At 42.0% G+C, this 21,969-nt stretch overlaps 1 long non-coding RNA gene across 1 annotated transcript; it reads left to right on the top strand.

Moving 5' to 3' along the window:
* The first annotated feature begins 19,357 nt into the window (after positions 1-19,357).
* LOC149751339 (uncharacterized) lies at positions 19,358-21,766 on the top strand. Its single transcript, XR_016398342.1, has 2 exons — positions 19,358-20,234; positions 20,656-21,766. It is a non-coding gene; the product is annotated as an uncharacterized LOC149751339 (long non-coding RNA).
* The last annotated feature ends 203 nt before the right edge of the window (positions 21,767-21,969 follow it).

The following is a 21,969-nucleotide window of genomic DNA, read 5'->3' on the forward strand; positions in this document are numbered from 1 at the left end:
ATCTTTCTAATGGATCAGAATAACTTGAGTCTTCAAAAGAACTGCTAATTATGTTCTCGATCATGTGAATTTCTTCCAAATCGTCTATTTCAATCGACTGACTACTACTGTGAAAAACATTGAGCTGGACAGTCATGTTCCCAAAGGCTAAAGTCATTATTCCATTTCGGCAATTGATCACAGCATTTGAAATGGCCAAAAATGATCTACCTAGGATCACCGGGATGTGATTTTTTGGATTTTTTACTGGTTCGGTTTCAAAAGCTACAAAATCCACAGGGTAGTAGAACTCATTAACTTTTACAATCACATCCTCCACAATTTTTTTGGGGTACTTTACAGTCCTATCTGCTAACGAAAGAGTGATGTTTATGGGTTTTAATTCCTCCAAACCCAACTTTGTGTACACAGAATAGGGTAACAAGTTTACACTAGCTCCTAAATCTAGGAGGAATCTCCGGATGATGGTTTCTTCTTTTTAATTTCAATGGTGGGGCAACTAGGGTCCTTGTATATTGGAGAAATCTGTTGTTGAATGAGAGATGAGGCTTGTACCGCCATCATAGCTTGTCTAGGAATATTTGTTTTCCTTTTTACCGTGGTGAGGTCTTTTAAAAATTTTGTATAGGAGGGGATCTATCTGATGGCATCTAGAAAAGGGTAAATTTATTTGGACATTTTTAAAAACCTCCATGATTTCATCATATTAAGATTTTTTCTTGGAGTCTTGTAGTATACTAGGAAAGGAAGCCTTGGGTATGTATTTCTCTATTGGTTTCTCTTCTATTCCTTGTGTTCCTTGTTCTTATCCCTTTTTCTGAGTAGGGTTTGGTTCATGTTTTTCTTCATTTTCTTGTACAAAAAGTTGGACCTTGTTGTCCACTTGCTTACCAGACCGTAAAGTGGTAATTGCCTGAACTTCATGGGTTGGGTTTTCATTCGAGTTAATCTGAAACTGGCCTCTTGGCTCTTGATTATGTTGCCTACTAGGGTTAGGCATGTTGTCGGCGCCCACGCCGGAACCCACTCACACCGGCGCCGCCACCGACGTCGGACAAGCAAGAGAGAAACAAACGGATAAGCACTCTCTCGCTCCCTCGACTCCGGACTCAAGGATCACCTCTTCGCTCCGCCTACGAAGGGCAAAAGATTATCCCGTGGTATCAGTAGGGTAAAACACTTGAGCACCGCAACGGATTATCAAAGATCAAAGGAAGGAGAAGGAAGAAAATAGCAAAGCAAACACAAAGATGTAACGAGGTTCGGCTACAAATAGCCTACGTCCTCCACCGCTCCAAATCTCAATTAGGATGAACTGATTACAGAGATAGCACACACACGAACGATCACAAGCGATCGATCTACAAGAGATTCACACAGAATTCCCTTTGCACAAGAAGTAGGATCCCAATCCTCTTCTTCTCTAGAACCCTAGCCTCACAAAACAAGAGTCTCTCTCAAATATACGGCTCATTCTCTAACCCTAGGGCTCTCATGAGTCCTATATATAGTCTCAAGACCTTCAGATGATCATAGCCGTCGAAACGCCGACAAAACACCAAAAGAAAACTCATCCGTATGATTTTCCGCGAGCCCGAGTCGACTCGGCTGAAGTCCGAGTCGACTCTGGCACGTCTGGACAACTTCCAGTATAACTGGCACGATCTCGAGTCGACTCGACTGTGGCTCGAGTCGACTCGACGATGCTCCGAGTCGTCTCGACTGTAGCTCGAGTCGACTCTGACGGTCCAGACAGAAACATGGTTTTTTGCGGCTTTTCTCCTCTCGGGTCGACTCGACAGACCTCGAGTCGACTCGACTGTTCCCGAGTCGACTCGACTGTAGCTCGAGTCGACTCCGACAGTCCGCCAGACTGAACTATGCAGAATTAATTCTCCTTCAATTCTCTTCATCATCAAAGGTCTCCACATACCCCAACAATCTCCCACTTGGAGACCTTGGGTATATCCTCTTGTTACTTGGTTCTCCTCTGTGCTCCCACTGAAAATTGGATCATCCTAGTGAAATCGGTACGATGCCTCCTCAACGTCTTCAAGCATGAAGACCAGCAGAAGCTGAACAACTCCTCAGCTTCTCCACCGTGACGACCTTCGTCAACATATCTGCAGGATTCTGACTTGTATGAATTTTCTCCAACTTGACGAGTCCCTGCTCGAGCAATGACCTCACGAAGTGGTACCGTATGTCAATATGCTTCGTCCTTGAATGGAAAGCTGAATTCTTTGCCAGATGAATTGCACTTTGACTATCTGAATATAACATGCAATCCTTCTGTTCCTTCCCAAGCTCCTTCATCAAGCCTTGAAGCCATATTAGTTCTTTGCACGCCTCTGTGGCTGCCACATACTCCGCCTCCGTGGTCGACAATGCAACAACTGGTTGCAACCTGGAAATCCAACTGACGGCTCCACTGCCCAAGGTGAACAAGTACCCTGTCGTGCTCCTCCTGCCGTCCAAGTCCCCTGCCATGTCTGAGTCCACATAGCCCTGTAACCGGATCTCAGAACCTCCATAGCACAATGACATGTGCTCAGTGCCCTTCAGATACCTCAGTATCCATTTGACCGCGCGCCAATGCTCCAAGCCTGGGCAGCTCATGAAGCGACTCACAACTCCCACTGCTTGAGCAATGTCTGGTCTCGTACACACCATAGCGTACATCAAGCTCCCCACTGCCGATGCATACGGGATTTTTGACATATTGAGCTCCTCCACCCGCGTCTTCGGACTTTGCCCTTTTGAAAGCTTAAAATGGGCACCCAGCGGTGTGCCAACAGGTTTGGCACCCTCCATGCAGAATCTCCTAAGTACTCGGCTGATGTACTCCGCCTGAGATAGTCTGAGGATATGTTTAGACCTATCTCTGCTGATCCGCATCCCAAGGATCTGTTTTGCTGCTCCTAGATCCTTCATTGCAAATTTTCTTGACAGCTTCAGCTTCAATTTTGCAATCTCATGCATGCTAGCTCCTGCAACTAACATGTCATCAACATACAATAGCAAGATAATGTAAGATGTACCGAAGTCACGGAAGTAGCAACAGTGATCCTCCTGACATCTCCTGTATCCTATCTCAAGCATGTAACTATCGAACTTGAGATACCATTGTCTGGGTGCCTGTTTCAAACCATAGAGGCTTTTCTTTAGTTTGCAGACTAAGTCACCCGTGCCAGCTGCAATTTATCCCTCCGGCTGCTGCATATATATTTCCTCATCGAGATCTCCGTAGAGAAAGGCCGTCTTCACATCAAGCTGCTCTAAGTGAAGATCCTCTACTGCCACCATGCTCAGCACCGCTCGAATAGAACTCATCTTGACTACAGGAGAAAAGATCTCTGTGAAGTCGATACCTGCTCTCTGCTGAAATCCTTTTACAACCAGCCTGGCCTTGTACCGCTTCTTCCCACCCTGCTCTTCCTTCAGCCTGTAAACCCATTTGTTTGACAGTGCTTTCTTCCCCTTGGGCAGATCCACCAAATCCCACGTTTGATTCTGCTCCAATGACTCCATCTCATCATCCATGGCCAACTCCCACTCCTTCCTGGTATCAACCTTCAATGCCTCCATGAAGCATTCAGGTTCGCCATTATCTGTGAGCAACAAATAACTAAGAGTCCCATCATACCTTTGAGGAGGCTTTCCATGAGTACTACGAGTGGACCTTCTTAGTTGTGGAGGGGATGCCACTGCTCCAGGTTCTTGCTCTGACTGAGTCTTCTGACCAGAATTTGTAGACTCCTCTTCAGGATCCACAAAACACGGCTCAACAGGTTTTGTTTCTGATTCATAGCTCTGCTGTATTTTCTCGTTGAATACCACATCATTACTACGAATGATCTTCCTGTGTTCGGGATCCCAAAGCCGATACCCAAACTGTTGACCTCCGTATCCAACGCAAATACACTTCTTTGATTTGGCGTCTAGTTTGCTTCTTTGACTGAAATCAACATGGAAATAACCGGTACAACCGAATACTCGTAAGTGCGCCAAATCAATCTTCTTCGCTGTCCATGCTTTCTCAGGAATCCCAAATTTAAGTTTCTTTGATGGCCCTCTGTTGATCAAGTAGGCAGCAGTGTTAACTGCTTCTGCCCAAAACTGCTGTGGCAATCCAGCATGTATCCTCATACTCCTGGCACGCTCATTAATTGTTCTGTTCATCCTTTCAGCAACTCCGTTTTGTTGTGGTGTCCCTGGAACTGTCCTTTGCCTGACGATCCCAGCATCTGCACAGTAGTCCTCAAACTCCCTGCTACAATACTCACCACCGTTGTCCGATCTCAGGCATTTCAACCTCTTTCCTGTCTCGAGTTCTACCATCGCCTGCCATCTCCTGAAGACCCCAAATACCTCTGATTTGTGCTTCAAGAAGAACACCCAAAGCTTCCTGGTAGCATCATCAATAAAAGTAACATAGTACTGAGATCCACCAATGGAAGAAACTGGTGCAGGCCCCCACACGTCCGTGTGCACGAGATCTAGCTTTTCTTGCTTCCGAGGTTTACCTTCTTTGTTGAATGAAACACGCTTCTGCTTTCCGAGAACACAATCCTCACAGAAGTCCATCTCAACACTCCTGAGACCCTGCAGCTTTCCCAACTGGTGCATCACCTCCAGTCCCTGATAACTCATGTGCCCAAGTCTACAATGCCATAACTTGGTGTCCACATCTGCTGCAGCAACTCCAATAGAGTTCTCCGTGCCGTTGGCGACATAAAGTGTCCCAACCTTCTTGCCACTAGCCACCGTCAACGAACCCCTGGATATCTTCCACTTATCAGCTGTGAAAGTAGTGTTGTATCCCTGGCTCGCCAACTGTCCAACAGAAATCAGATTCCTCTGCAGTTGAGGCACGTGCCGTACGTCCTCAAGCTCAAGTGAAGATCCAGAAATCAACTTCACTTCCGCGCTTCCCCTTTCTTGTATGGTGCAAGGCTCTCCATCCCCTAGGTAGACTTTGCCGAAGTCTCCCTTCTCATATCCTCCAAGAAGCTTCCGTTGGGATGTAGCATGGAAAGACGCGCCCGAGTCTATCACCCAAGACTCGTCACAGGTAGATAAAGATAGAACGAGGGCATCCATATCACCGTCTTCAGCAAGATTTCCCAGATCCTTGCTGACTCCTTCGGTGTGGTCGCCTTGCTTCCCTTTAGGAGATTTGCAGTCCCTCCTAAAGTGCCCCGTCTTCCCGCAGTTCCAGCACTTCACTCCCTTGTTCTGAGGTGCTCGAGACCTGCTGGATCTCGACTTCGAGTCGCTTCGAGATCGACCGTCCTTCTTTTGTCTTCCCCGGTCAGAGGTGTTTAGTACACTTCCAGACGACTCCGTAGCTCCAGAAGATTTCCTTCTTGCTTCTTCACTCAGAAGCACTCCCACAACGTCATCAAAGATCAACTTCCCCGTCGCCGAAGAGTTGCTCACTGCCATCACCAGGCCCTCCCAGCTATCAGGCAATCCGGAGAGGATTAGCAATGCACGAATCTCATCGTCAAAACTAATCTCCACTGACTCCAACTGGGCCGTGAGTCCATTGAATTCGTTGAGGTATTCTGCTATGCTGCCGCCATTTTTCATACGAAGATTAAACAACCTCTTCATGAGAAATACCTTGTTTGATGCTGAGGGTTTCTCGTACATCCGCGACAATGTTGCCATCAACTCCATCGTCGTCTTCTCGTTTTTGATGTTGAATGCCACTTGGGATGCAAGTGACAATCTAATGGTGCCGAGCGTCTTCCGATCGAGGACCTCCCAGTCTTCATCGGACATCTTCTCAGGTTTCTTTGCTCTACCTCCAAGAGGTAAATAGAGATCCTTCTGGTAAAGGTAATCTTCTATTTGCATCTTCCAGAACCCGAAGTTCGTTCCATTGAACTTCTCAATTCGCACCTTTCCTTCATCCGCCATCGCAGAAAACTAATAGCTCTGATACCACTGTTGTCGGCGCCCACGCCGGAACCCACTCACACCGGCGCCGCCACCGACGTTGGACAAGCAAGAGAGAAACAAACGGATAAGCACTCTCTCGCTCCCTCGACTCCGGACTCAAGGATCACCTCTTCGCTCCGCCTACGAAGGGCAAAAGATTACCCCGTGGTATCAGTAGGGTAAAACACTTGAGCACCGCAACGGATTATCAAAGATCAAAGGAAGGAGAAGGAAGAAAATAGCAAAGCAAACACAAAGATGTAACGAGGTTCGGCTACAAATAGCCTACGTCCTCCACCGCTCCAAATCTCAATTAGGATGAACTGATTACAGAGATAGCACACACACGAACGATCACAAGCGATCGATCTACAAGAGATTCACACAGAATTTCTTTTGCACAAGAAGTAGGATCCCAATCCTCTTCTTCTCTAGAACCCTAGCCTCACAAAACAAGAGTCTCTCTCAAATATACGGCTCATTCTCTAACCCTAGGGCTCTCATGAGTCCTATATATAGTCTCAAGACCTTCAGATGATCATAGCCGTCGAAACGCCGACAAAACACCAAAAGAAAACTCATCCGTATGATTTCCCGCGAGCCCGAGTCGACTCGGCTGAAGTCCGAGTCGACTCTGGCACGTCTGGACAACTTCCAGTATAACTGGCACGATCTCGAGTCGACTCGACTGTGGCTCGAGTCGACTCGACGATGCTCCGAGTCGTCTCGACTGTAGCTCGAGTCGACTCTGACAGTCCAGACAGAAACATGGTTTTTTGCGGCTTTTCTCCTCTCGGGTCGACTCGACAGACCTCGAGTCGACTCGACTGTTCCCGAGTCGACTCGACTGTAGCTCGAGTCGACTCCGACAGTCCGCCAGACTGAACTATGCAGAATTAATTCTCCTTCAATTCTCTTCATCATCAAAGGTCTCCCCATACCCCAACAAGGCACTGGCTGACTAGGTAATTCACCTCTCTTCCTATCCCCTAGAGAGTTAGCTATTTGGCTCAGACTAACCTCAAGTTTTGCAATTGCATGTGCATGGAATTGGTTAGTCTGGGTTTGAGCCATATTGATCTGTTGTTGCTGTTGGATGAAGTCTTGTTGTTGCTTCATAATGTTAGCCATCATGGCTTCCAATGATGTAGATTGCTGAGGGATAGGGGCACTATAAGGAGGAATAGGTGGAGCCAATGATTGGTTCATCTGTGATGGACCTATCCTAGGAAAGTTCTTCTAAAAACATGGTGGACCACCCTAATGCTGAATAGCTTCAGTCTGCCTGTATGAGAAGTTCGGGTGAAACCTATTATCAGGGTGATAAACTGGACTGAATGAGTTGGGAGTGGGTTTCTTAAAGGCCTTATATGAATTTAGATCATTTGTCTGCTCGGCCTTAATATTAGGTAAACTAGGACAGCACTCCACTAGATGCTCAGAACTGTTACACAAGATACATAAGTCCTGTGGCTCGTGTTCCACTTTCATGATGGGATTTGACTCTTTGTGTGAGTTCGAGTTAGTGGAAACCGTGAAAGCATCCAACTTTTTTCTTAGATTATTCATCCCATTCACCAGATTGGACATGACATTTTTGAGTTCTGGGTCTATTTTTATTCTGTAGGTACTTGGTTCTCTAGACCCATAATCATCTCTATCTACCTCCCGACCGTAGCTACTCCAATTTTGGGCATTTTCAGCTAAGTCAACAAGGAACTCATAGGCTTGATCAGGGGTTTGGTTCATGAACCTACCCTTATGCATGGATTCAATCATGTTCTTGTTTGCTGCAGGTAATCCTTTATAAAAGAAATGTACTAGATCAACCTTGTCAAGCCCATCGTGCGGACACTTGACCAAAAGATCATGGAATCTTTTCCAAAGTTGGAAAAATTCCTCCTCATATTTTTCTCTAAAAATTCTGATAGCATCCTTAATTTTTTCAGTCTTTACCATGGGATAGAACTTAGCCATGAACTTCCTAGATAGTTGTTCCCATGATGTGATGGAATTTGAAGCAAGAGAATACAGCCATGCAGTAGCACGATCCTCTAAAGTTATGGAAAACAACCATAATTTAATACCCTCTTCATCTAAGTTTTGATTTCTGAACGTTTGACAAATTATCAAAAAATTGTTTAGATGAATATACGGTTGTTCACTCTCAAACCCATGAAATTTGGGTAACATGTTTATTGTTGCAGCCCGAATCTCGAATTGGGCTGCATTATTAATTGGTAACACTATGCAAGTAGGGGGACTAGTGGATGCGGGTGCGAACAACTCATTCAAAGTTCCAATATATTCACATATTATAGAGATTGACAGTTGGCTTACAGTTCGCTAGTTGTGATGAAAAGTTCTGTCAATCTTAGGATCAAATGGTGTTAACATACCCCTTAATGATCGTCTACCATGCATACATTATCAACAATTCATTAGATTTGACTCCTAAAATGAACGAGATCCTAAGAGAAAAGAAGGGCTAGACACAGATGACCACAACCATCACCACACAACAATTTGGCTCTATTAGTCTTAAAATTAAGTGAGGTTTAGTAGCTTCTTAAATCTAGTTGCGTGGAGAATTATTTGGTAAAAATTTCTAAAATTCTCTCCTAGATTAGACAGCTCCTAATCTCCCTTTCAGATTAAACTTGAGCATACCAGTTAAGAAGATCTAGTAACTAGTGACCAGGTAAGTCCCAGGGTGTGTGGTGGTGCAGTAGGCTTACTTAAGTCCCACAATTTCCGTAACAGTTTTCACTATTATAAAACTTGCCTAGACATCACCAATTACTAAATTTCTCACTAGAGTGGCCTTCAGTCGCTTCTTTCCAAGAGCCTATTGAGCTTGAAAATCCTAAGGCCAATGTCTAATTATTTTTAATATGATTAGGCTGAAAGTGAATCCTAGGTTCTTCGATGTTAAGCATGCTGAAAATTTTTTTTAAAAAAAACATGGCTGAACCTGATCAGGCTGCCTACGTACCCCTTCACAAGGGGAATCAAGCCATACATAGTTCTTTTTAAGTTTCAACAATACAGCAGAAAAATCGAATCAAACAATTTAATTCGTGCATGCTTACAAGATCAAATCTAGAAATCAACATTGTAAGAATACATAGGATTATGCCGGAATCGTTTAAACAATTATGCAAAAACTTTATGCATGATTAACTATCAGATTTGAAAGGTAAACACTCTATTCCGATTAATCTTCGAATATCCATCGAATGGATTCTGGAGATGACTCCGTGAGGAGCCCCAAAGGAGGGTAAAACCTCGGAGAATCGAACCTAGACCCTGACACCAAAATAAAATATTGATGTAGGATTAATATCTTTTATGATGGATGAAACTTGTGGATCTGATCCTTGACTTCACAACCACGCATACGAATGGCCTCTATGAGAAGTACACGCGAAGCCCTAGGTAGATTGTTTTCTGCGGGAGTGCTAGCTCACGCAGGAACACTGCAGTAGCTGAAGTTTTCTCCTTCTAAACACTCAACCTTTGATTGTTCTTCAAGGAGATGGAGGATGGACGTGAGGATGAAGGAGAAGAAAGGATGGAGGCCTTTAGGAAAATTTTTTTAGAATTTTTTGAAAACTCCAAATATGGTATATATTGAACCCTAGGCATGGGGGTCTTTTATAGCCAAAAGACCCGCCCCATGCCTCACACCTCATTTAGCCAATTAATTTGGCTGATAAAATTCCCAAAAAATTCTGGTGATTTGGTAGCTAAGAGGAGATAAACATATCCAAATTTTGTGCATTTTGGATCCCTAAAAGATAGAAATTCATGCATCCAAAGTTCAGCTGCAGACCACCCTATTTCATACACCATGCAATCCCTACAAATTAGGAAATTCATCTAAATCTTTTTAAGAAGATTTGAGGTGCCATTTTATAGTAAATATAGCTCCATGCCTCCTCTCTTCTCACACCAATTTTTGGCCAAAAATAAAGAGGATAGGCATGGAAAATATTGGGGATAAGTCAAGGTGTCATTCTTCTCTAAGAAGATAAGGATGGGTTCCTAAAATTTAGGGATTCTTCTCCTTATCCAATTCTGATTATTTGGACTCATAATCCTAATCAAATAAGGTCTTCAAATTAATTTGGATCAAGCCCAATCCAATTGGGTCAAGTTCCATCAATTGGGTCAAGCTCAATCTACTTGGATTGAACCCAATCCAATTAGGTCAAACCCTGATGCAACCCAAATTGAATCCTATTCAATTTGGCTCAACCTAAGCCCAATTACTCAATCAAATTGAGTTCATTAGCAATCTAATTGCTAATTAATCCTTCAATAATTCAATAATTATTTTAATACAACTTTTGCTTAGGATAATTTGTCAATCGAATTGACCAAATTACCCCTGAATGATTCTTAATCATCAATCAGCCATTTGATCAACCTAGAAATTTCTATGCATGTGACCTCATAGGTTCGAACCTAAACTGGTAGTATAGGAACGTCTTCCTATACTAATCGATGTAACCATCTAGCAATGGTACCCGACGTCCGGATAGGCCGAATATATGCGGAGCAAATATTCTGGAACCCTGGACTATGGTTACTGTATAATTCAATCCCTTTAACTCCTAATGCCAAGATGACGTAGAGCTCACTGTCAACCCTATAATTAGTACATCCATTATGTGATTAACTTTAGATATCCCACGACTCCTCACTGGGATTACCCTGGCCAAGGTTTTGCTAAATTAATCATAAGACATTATCTCCTGTTTTCAGGAGGGGTCAATTTCATCTCGACTCACAACTGACTACGCAAGTACTTGTCTACACCCAGTGACCTTCCGTCACTGAATTAGAAATTCAGGTAGTCCGGTATCAAAGTACAGTGAGTTGCTTGCTAGTCACAGATTGCGGTCTCAGATCAGAAGACCAAACTTATACCCATATCCACTCGGAACATCTCTTGACAGTAGAGCATTCCGAAATTGGTCACGTTTAGTGAAATGTACTCCTACACTTCACCTGTATAGCATACCAGTGTCTCCACACTCCTTGGTTAAGAGGACAACCAACGTATATGTTACACAACGACCTAATCTCGATAATGCTGTCGTCCTAGTAACAACATATCATTTGGTTGCGAACTGGTTTAAGGACTCGAAGATTAATCCTTCTTTATCATTAATAAGTCCTAAGGACTTCATCATATAAGAGTTCATTTGAAGATGTAAAATGATGAATAATGCCAAATAACACTTTATTAATTTGTCAATTCATTTACAAAATTCAATCATCAATATGCTGACAATTGACTTTTTGGATACAATTTCCAACAACTCCCACTTAGCCTAAAGCCAATCGGCACAGTATCTAATATCCATCTTCGACTTGTGTTCGTTGAACTCTTTGATGCCGAGGTCTTTAGTAAATGGGTCAGCCAGATTTTCTTTTGTATCAATCTTCTGAAGATCAATATCACCTCGTTCGACGATCTCTCAAACCAGGTGGTAGCGACGTAGAATATGCTTGGTCCGCTGATGTGCTTCGAGTTCTCTTGCTTGAGCTATGGCCCCAGTATTGTTACAAAATACAGGCACTGGACCATCAATGGAGGGTGTCACTCCAAGCTCGTGATGAACTTCCGAAACCATACAGCTTCCTTGGCGGCATCAGATGCTGCGATATATTCTTCTTCATATGTAGAATCTGCCACTGTATGCTGCTTGAAACTCTTCCAGCAGATGGCCCCACTCTTAAGAGTGAAGATATATCCTGACACGCTCTTGATATCATCTTGATCTGACTGAAAACTTGAATCGGTATATCCCCCAAGTTTTAAGTCAGAATCACCATAGACAAGCCACTGGTCTTTAGTATTTCTCAAATACTTAAGGATAGTTTTTACAACCTTCCAGTGGTTGCTGCCTGGATCAGACTGGTATCTGTTCACTACTCCTAGTGAGTATGCCACGTCTGGTCTAGTACATGTCATGGCATACATTATAGATTCCACTACTGAAGCATATGGAATTCTATCCATACTCTCTCTTTCTTGAGGGGTTGTCGGACAATCTCTTTTAGAGAGGTTAATTCCATGGCCCATCGAAAGATAGCCTTTCTTGAAATTAATCATACTGAACCTCTTTAGTATAGTATCATTGTACGTGGATTGGGATAATCCAAGCAATCTTCTAGATCTATCTCTATAGATCTTCATCCCTAGGATGTAAGATGCTTCTTCCAAATCCTTCATGGCAAATTGAAATGATAGCCAAACCTTTATTCCTTGTAATGCAGGAATGTCATTCCCGATTAAAAGAATGTCATCCACATACAAAATAAGGAATATAATAACTGAACCATTTGCCCATTTATAAATACAAGGTTCCTCTTCATTCTTAATGAAACCATATGTTTTGATTACCTTATCAAAACGTATATTCCAACTCCATGAAGCTTGCTTTAATCCATAAATGGATTTTTGAAGCTTGCACACTTTAGACTCATCTGCAGATGTAAAATCTTTAGGTTGTATCATATACACTTCCTCTTCTAAATTTTTATTTAGAAATGCGGTCTTTATATCCATTTACCGGATTTCATAGTCTAAATGTGCTGCTATCCCAAGCACAATCTGAATGGACTTGAGCATTGCCACAGGAGAAAACATCTCGTCATAGTCAATACCATAACGTTGACGATATCCCTTGGCAACCAGACGGGCTTTATAGGTCTCTACCTTTCCGTCTGCGCCCCATTTTCTTTTGAATATCCACTTACACCCTATGGGTTTAATCCCTTCGGATGGATCAACTAATGTCCATACATCATTGACCTTCATGGATTCCATTTCGGATTGCATGGCTCCAAGCCATTTATCAGAGTCATACCTCTGCATTGCATCCATATATGTGATCGAATCCTCATCGTTTTCATCAAGTTCGATTGGATCTCCGTCCCGGACCAAGAAACCGTAGTATCTATCTAGCTGACGTGGTACTCTACCCGATCGCCTTAATGGTGCATCTAATATGGGTTCTGGATCTGATCTAATCAAATCTGTCTCAATTGGCTCAGTGGATGGTGTCGAGTCTTCTATATATTGAACTTCCCTAAGCTCAACATTAGAGCTTCTACTTCCTTCTTCAAGAAATTCCTTCTCTAAGAATACAGCTCTATTGCTTACGAACAACTTTTGTTCTTCAGCAAAGTAGAAATAATATCCTTTAGTCTCTTTAGGATAACCGATAAAGAAACATTTGTCAGACTTGGGTTCAAGTTTATCTATTTTCAAACGTTTGACGTACGCCGAACACCCCCAAACCCTAAGGTGAGAGAGCATTGGCTTACGTCCAGTCCACATCTCATATGGTGTTTTATTTACAGATTTACTTGGAACCTTATTTAGAATGTAGCAGGCTGACTCAAACGCATATCCCCAAAAGAATATGGGCAGACTTACAAACCCCATCATGGATCGAACCATATCTTATAGGGTTCGATTTCTTCTTTCTGATACACCGTTATACTGTGGTGTACCAGGAGGAGTCCATTAGAAAAGAATTCCATTCTCTCTCAGATATATCAAATACTTATTGAAAAGGTATTCACCCCCTCGATCTGATCGAAGTGTTTTAATACTCATTCCAGTTTGTTTTTCTACTTCATTACGATACAATTTGAACATTTCAAATGCTTCAGATTTATGTCTCATTAAATAGACATAACCATACCTCGAAAGGTCGTCTGTAAACGTAATGAAATATGAATACCCACCCTTAACATCTGTGCTCATTGGCCCACATACATCAGAATGTACTAGGGTCAATAAGTCACTGGCTCGTTCATCTTTTTTGGTAAAAGATGATTTGGTCATCTTACCAAGAAGACATGACTCACAGGTTGTCAATGATTCACAATCATTAACATTGAGGATTTTCTCTTTACTTAATATGTTCATCCTGTTCTTGTTAATATGACCTAGCATATGATGCCAAAGGTAGACATCCGTGACATTATCTATTCTAGGGTGCTTACTTGACGTGTACATTACATAAACAGAATGTGATAACAAGTAGATGCCATTGCTCAATCGTCCATTCATTACAGTAATACCATTCATAATAATATCACAAGAACATTTTTTTATTAAAATTACATAACCGTTCATGGCCAAAAGGCCTACGGAAATTACATTCAATAAAAACGTAGGACAATAGTGACAATCACTCAAGACAACTATATGAGAATTGAAAACAAATTTGAAATTTTCTAAAGCTAGAACTGGAACAGATTTTCTATCTCCAACATTCAGGAATCTCTCGATGTTTTCAAATCTCTCATTGACATGAAGTCCTTGCAACGAATTGCATATATTAAACGGACTTCCAGTATCTAATACCTAGGTCGAATTATCACATATAGAGAAATTACAAGGTGTTATCATATAAATACCTTGATCTGATTGCCCTTTTTTCTTGCTTGGCCTGTTCGGATCAAGTGAGGTAAGGTACTGAGGACAATTACTCTTCCAATGCCCCTGCTTCTTACAATAGAAGCATTCTGCCTGACTTTGGTCATCCTTAATCTTTTTGATCTGACTATGCTGAGTTTTCAGCTTTCTATACCAATTATTGAAGTTGGGACCAGTCAACTTGTCATTATCCAATAATGAGCGAAGTGACAAACTTGTGGCCATTTCTACATTAAAGAAAATTTGGCTATTAATATATGAATTGACTAAACACAGTAGACTTGGACTTTAGTCTAAAAATGCTTCCACTATTTTATACAAATTGGTAGCCTCTACCTCCAATTCGAAAAATTACTCCTAATTTTTTAGTGGGCACTAGAACCCAATAGATCACATATAGGCCCGAGTGTGGCTCGGCTAACCCATATGCACCTATTGGTAGGTTCTAAACCAGTTGCTTCACCAAGCAACTTCTAATGATAATTTTGCCCTAGGTTCTTCGGCAGGCGTGTGGCGCCTCCATCGAATACCCTAGTTAGGTCTAATCATTAAATGATAGGGTTAAGTCTAATAAACTAATAGACGACCAAGCTCGAGTGTGGCTCGGCTCACCTGACCACCTATTGAAGGTACACTTAACTCATCATATATTGTATGATAATTCCAATGCTTGATAAGTACCAGGCGTGTCGCGCCTCCAATAATTATCAAAACATTGGATTCATTATCACCCAACTTAATGGGAGGCTATGACCTAGTTATCCCCATAACCATTTCATTTTAAGGACCTAATAATTTTAGAGGATTTCATAATTAGGATAGATGAGAAGATCCGGTTAGTCTAATTTCTCCCACTGACTTCACCAAATCAGATTAGACTCAAACCGATTAAGGAGGTACCTAAATCAATCAAACTGATTTTTCTTATAGGCATGGGCTAACTCGAATCATTAAGTGATCCAATCATAATGTGATTGACCATGTCGGCCAGGTAAGTGAGATTGGTGGAAGGGATATGCCATTAACTCGACAAAGACGAATCAGTGAGAGTAGCTCCCAATTAAAACTACCGATCAAAACTGCCAAACTTACCTTAGACACCGACTGGTTAATCAATTTCGATTTGATTACTCAAATGACTCGGGCTACACCTCTGATTCTAAATCAAGTTCCATCTTGGTCTAATCAAAGACATGAACTTGATCCATCTACAACTGTTGTAAATTGACCTAGAATTTTCTTGACCTAATTTAGTTACTACTTAATTAGATTTGATCAATTAATTCTATTTATCTATTATTGCCCAGTAGATACAACCCAAGAGGGGGGGTGAATTGGGTCTTTTAAAACTTTTATGCTACTTCTAAAACTTTTTGATTAACTGTGCTAAGTTGTATAGATGCACAGGGAAAGTTAAACTTAGCAAGGGTATGATGTATAAACTTCGACTTGATTAAATATGCTTGCAACTAAAGGATGTGCAGATAAGAATTAAGCAAGCAATTTATCTAAGTAAGTAAGTGTGTTAGTTAGACTATAACAAGAGGCATTACAAACACAAAGGACATATAGTGGTTCGGTGCACCCCAGCACCTACATCCACTCCCCAAGACCTCTTGGGAATTTCACTATAATCCTACAGATTACAGCCGGTTGTTTTACAAGCTCACAACCCAACTTGTTGTTTTACGAGCGCACAACGAACTCGGTCGGTTTTTTCAGGCTCACCGACTAGAACCAACCCCGATTGTTTTCCCGGGATCACAATCGAACCCTTACACGTTGGTTTTACCCTCGGCTCACCAACAAACCTATCACCGTTGGTTTTCCCTTTGGCTCACCAACAAACCTTAACCCCTTGATTCAATCCCTTGATTGAATCAAGTTACAAGATATTGAAAACAAAGTATAAAGCAAAACAAAGCTTCTTAAGCAAGCAAATATAACAATATAAACAAATAGAGTAAGGAGAAGCCCTCAAACGAGTTTTGAAGATGGAGGAGCTCGGCTTCTTCTTTACTTGACCCTCTTCTTGATTTGGCACGAGGTAGAGGATCACTGAGGCAGCACACGGATGGAGAGGAAGCTTTGGGATTCTCTTGGATGCTCTTCTTCTCTCTATTTCGCTTTGGATGGCCCTTTTTTGTGCTTATGGGAGATTTCCTTTGTAATCTCTTTGAGATCTCTTTCCTAGATGATCTCTCCCACTTCCATAAGTTCTCCCCAAGCTCTCTTCTTGTTTTTATAACTTTAGATGTCGTGGAAACAGGAATATAGCCGTTAGAGACAAGAAAAGAGCCGTTGGACACAGTCTGCACTTCCTGACAATGTTACCGTTGGGATCGGAGTCGACTCGCGCGATCAGGAGTCGACTCGCCTGTTGCAGGAGTCGACTCGTGCTTTACTGGAGACGACTCGGCCACTGTTCCAAATTTGAATTATGGTGCATCCTCGACTGGGAGTCGACTCGTCTTAACCCGGAGTCGACTCGCCAACTTCTGGAGCTGACTTGGCAATTTCGGAGTCGGCTCATCCACTGAAGTCCGTGGATCCAATTTTGAATTTTGTCCTCTCGAGTCGACTCGACTGTCCTGGGAGTCGACTCGAATCTCAGAGCCCGAACTCCCGATCCTCTGTCTTTTGGCTCGTCCAGTCTTGGAGTCGACTCGAACTTCCTTGGAGTCGACTCGGCTCTCAGTTTTCGAAAGTTGGTCTTCTGCCTTTTGACGTGAAGCTGTCTTGGAGTCGACTCGAGCTGTCTGGGAGTCGACTCGAATCTCAGAGGCAGTAACTTGGTTTTCTGTCTGTTTTGGGGTCGCGGTGTCTTGGAGTCGACTCGCGTATTGCGGAAGTCGACTCGAATCTCAGAGTCCATAAAGTGCTCTCTGACTTTTTCTTTGTGTACCGCTGAGAGTCGACTCTTGCTTTCTTTGGAGTCGACCTGTCAACCATCGGAGTCGACTCGCGTTCCACTGGAGTCGACTCGAATCTCAGACCCGAAAACTGCTCTCTGACTTTTCTGCCTGTGACTCCTAGGAGTCGACTCATACTTCTCCGGAGTCGACTCATACTTCTCCGGAGTCGACTCGAATTCCACTGGAGTCGACTCGAAGACTGTTCTTTTGAATTTTTCTTTTGATTTTACTCCTCCAATTTGAATCCTTTGAACTTTAAACTTGGGCCAATAAATTGTAGCTTTCTTCCAACTTGAGAGCTTTGGAGGCCTTCTTGTGTTCTTCCAACTTGCTATGTTCCTTGCAAAATAAATATCTTTCTCCTTGCAACATAAACATTAGTATCTATACTTCAAGATTTTGTGATCATCAAAATTAATCTATGAATCAATCTTTGGGTCATCAATCTCCCCCTTTTTGATGATGACAAAACTTGGAGTATATGCAATATAAAAGATATTGATTTCTAGAAGTAATACATAGCTAAGTTGCATGAAGTGGAAAACATATATATTTAAAAACATACTTCTGTTAGAAGTATGCCCTAGAAGCCAATTTGGCTGACGCATTATTTTATTCTGGGACATAAATTTGTACTTGACCTAATAATGAATTTATTAGAATGGGCATTCTTTTCATTCATGTTCTTATGTGTCCATGAATCGTCCAAGAAATTAATAAGATGATGACGCATATTCTCAAGAGTTGAGAATTTGAGGCATGTGTCATTGGTGATTAATTTCTGAATTGCTCCTGATCGATGGATCATCACGAGGACGGTGATCGATCCGCTGAGATTAGTGCACAGATCGCTTTCTTTGATGGACGAGTCTTGAGTCCACAGTGTGGCGACACTGGAGCAATTGTGCAAGTGCTTGTTAGAGAACAAGGGTACTGAGCGTGACCATAGCAAGTAGTCACTTGGATGTCTATCCACTCGTCAGTGACTTACTTGATGCTGCAGTTGTATGACTGGTCCTTTGACCTGCGATGCTTCGGCTATTCACAGTGAGGTTGCTGTAGTTTGACGAGCACATAAACATGAGCCCTAGCCAATTGGGTTCTTGTGGTGCAGATTGGCTGCAGTAGGTTCATTGTAGGAGTAGGGGTGCATCTAGATGGAATCTATCGATCTTGATAGGTTAAGAGAGATCCTATGTGATTTATGAGACTGAGTTCGTAAATCCTCGGCCGGGGTAGTATGTACAGTGGAAAAGGAGTTTTCCATTCTCGAACTTAAGTCGAATAAATCTTGACATATGACAGACGATGGGGTTTGACGAGTTATCCATGACCTCCGTCCTGTAGGGATCCACGATAGAAGGACTGTATCATATGATAACTGCACCTAGAGGTTCATCATTCCATTCTGCTGGGTTGCCACTACATGCTGCTAGGTGTCACTGGTGGATTGTGAGACTCAGAGGCATTCACTTGGTGATCAGTGAACCCAAATGAGAAGAGTTGGAATTATTCCAACCCATTGAAAGGAGTTTTCAATGATATTGTGATAGAGATCGCAATATATCTCACTACCAGATAGAATAGAACCTATGGGGTCACACACATTAGAGGTATTGACCGATCCGATGGTTGAATTATGATTTAGAATCACGAATAATTTATAATTATCAATTTGATTGATAATTGGTAAACCCACTAAGAGTTAGTGAGTTGAAGAAGGAATAATTGCAATTGGATTGTAATTTAATTGAATTAATTGGTTTTAATTAATTGGACTTGATCAAATTAAATTAGAGTCCTACTTAGAGTAGGATTCCTAAAATCTTAATTGAATTAGGATTTTGAATTCAACTTGAAATCCTACTTGGAGTAGGATTCCTAGAAGTCCTAATTAGATTAGGACTCGGATTCAAATTAGAGTCCTAATTGGATTAGGACTAGAATTATATAAGTCCTAATTAGATTAGGATTTCTTAAGCCCTAATTAATTTTAATCTAATTATTTAAAAGACTCATAATTGGATTAGGATTGAAGAGTTCAATTGAGTCATGGTTCAATTAAATCCTAATTGGATTAGGATTTGAAAGGAAAGGAAAAAGGCTGCACCTAATCCTATTGGGAGTAGGATTAGACTCATCATTGGACCCAACTTTCCCCACTTAATTAGATTAAGTAGGGGCTGAACCATAGGGGCATGAGATTAGAGAGAATAAAAGGGAGGGGCGTACGCCCCTCCTTGGGTTTTACGTAAGGAAAAGAAGGAGGGGCGTACGCCCCTCCTCTCTCCTTATGGATAGGTTTGGAGCTCCTATTTTTTAGGAGCTCCACATGCCACATTAAATGAGGGCAAGGGGGCAGCCGTACCAGGTGAATTCCTCCACCCTTTTGTGCCGTGATGAAAAGCCCCCTTCTCCAATCTAGGTTTTCAGCCGCCAACAAAAAAAAAAAAGGAGGGCATGCGGGCCCCCCCTTGGACCTCCCTCCTTGGAAGTAGGTGGGGATTTCTCCTCTCCTTAAGAGCCATGAACAGCACCTCTCCAATCAAGTTTTTCAGCCGTGAGACAATGAAAAATATAGGGAGACGTGCATCCTTTCCTTCATCCATTTTTGGTTCCAAGACAAAGGGAAAAGAAAAGGCTGCAAGGCTTTTGTTTTTCTTCCTTGGATCCATCCTTCTTCTTCCTCCTCCCCAAGGCAATCAAGAGTTGATTCAAAGGGAGGTTTTCAACCATCAAAAGACATCTCTGCAAGGGAGCTAGCACCCCGGGGAGATTCGAGAGCTTTGATCGGTCCTTTCCTCGTGTGGATACCTGTAGAGGCCGGACGCGTGTGCGGCTTTAAGCGAACCTTCAACAAATACCACGATCATCAGATTGCGGTGATCATCTACCCGCACAAGGTGAAGATCTGATCTTCTTAATCATATAAAAAGTATTTAATCCTAATCTATCTACGAACGACGGTTTTAAAATATGTTCATGCGATGAACGGAATCTCGCGCATGTCTTCCGCTGCGCGCAGAATTTTTCTGAAATTTTCTGCGGCGTGCGAGGGATTCCAACAGTGGTATCAGAGCCATGGTTGCGTAGATTAAGATTAGGATTAAATGATTAAGGCATAATAGATCTGAAAATTTAAAGATTATGCTTGCTGAATTTTTCTGCATGCAGAATTTTCAGCTTGCTGATTTTTCTGCATGCTGATTTTCTATGCGATTAGATTAATGATTCTATTGACTTGTTAATGAGATTAAAAATATTTCGAATCATATCTTGCATGATCAGCAACTCATAAGATGACATAATCTGTTAAATATTCAGATCTGTAAATTTTATTTAATGCATGAGATGCGTATGGTGATGATCATGGATGGACCCTTTAATTGTGCTGAAATGTTCTGCAATGTCTGAGATGTTCTGTGATGTTATGTGATGCATGTAAATCAGATTTTCAGATGCCTGCATGCATCTTATATTGATGTATTAGAGACCTGCGTGTCTCATAAAAAAGGGTTGTAACTATTATTTAATTTTATTTATTTTTAAAGTTATCTGGGATGTAATCTGTGATGTGTTTGCATGTCAATGGTTGATCGGTGCATGCCTCTACAAGCACGATTTGCGCGGATCGAGATCAAGGGTTGATTGGAGATGGATCAAGGAGTTGATCGCAATTGGACCAAGGGTGCTCAAGATCGAGTCAAGAGTTGAAGACGATCTAACCAATTGACGTGCATGTGCTTGTACTATGACCCCATCCTGGATCCATGATCATCACCAGTTTAATTTTTGTTATTATGCCTGGATGTTTATGTTTATGTTTATGCATAGCGGGTAGATAATTATTTGCATGAGATGTAGATAATTAAATGAAAGAGACCTAAATTAAATCTCCTCGAAAATATTAAGTCTAGCGGTCTTCCACCGTAGTAGAGCTGCTAAGGTCTTTCCGGCGTTGATTTGTCTCGGCTGGATACAGTGGGCAAGTTGCATCGGGGGACTGGACCTCTCTATTAGGCATGAGATGTTGTAGGGGTAAAGATAGGGTTGGGCCCAATAACTGTTAGGTGAGGGACCCAATGACGGCTTTACTTCTGCGGTTATACGGTGGGTCCGACTTAACTAAGGAATGGGGCCAATAACTGTTAGGTGAGGTCTTCATTACTTAGAGACCTGATAGCGCTACAACTTGCTTGAGAAGCATTGTACAAGAGTTGTACACTCATCGTTTATTTGTCACCAATAACTGTTAGGTGAGGTGGTATGTAAATTGGTGGGACCGTAGCACCCCACTTGAAACCTAGAGTCGCAAGGTTTCCGTTTCTCTACTAGAGGAGTGTGAGAGATTCGAGAAAATAGTGGGAGGTATATTTGTTTTAAAAGGCCCTAAAATAAATAGAGATCAAGTACAAAATTCTAATTAGAATCTTTACTCTCCGAGGATTAGAAATTCAGCTTCTAGACTCTTAACTCATATCCTATATAACAACCATTTGACCAAACCCAATTATAAAGACTGGCTCAGCAAATTTCAAAATAGTTTTGAATTGTGAGAAATTAGGGTATGTGCTAGACCATGGAATCTCCGTGTTACCAATCCGTCTGATCACTGATCAGCGTAAGACGCATGCTAAG

This window comes from Phoenix dactylifera, chromosome 14 (genome assembly GCF_051530095.1).
Source record: "Phoenix dactylifera cultivar Ajwa chromosome 14, Ajwa_hap1_PhDact_Kaust_v1.1, whole genome shotgun sequence".
NCBI lineage: Eukaryota > Viridiplantae > Streptophyta > Magnoliopsida > Arecales > Arecaceae > Phoenix > Phoenix dactylifera.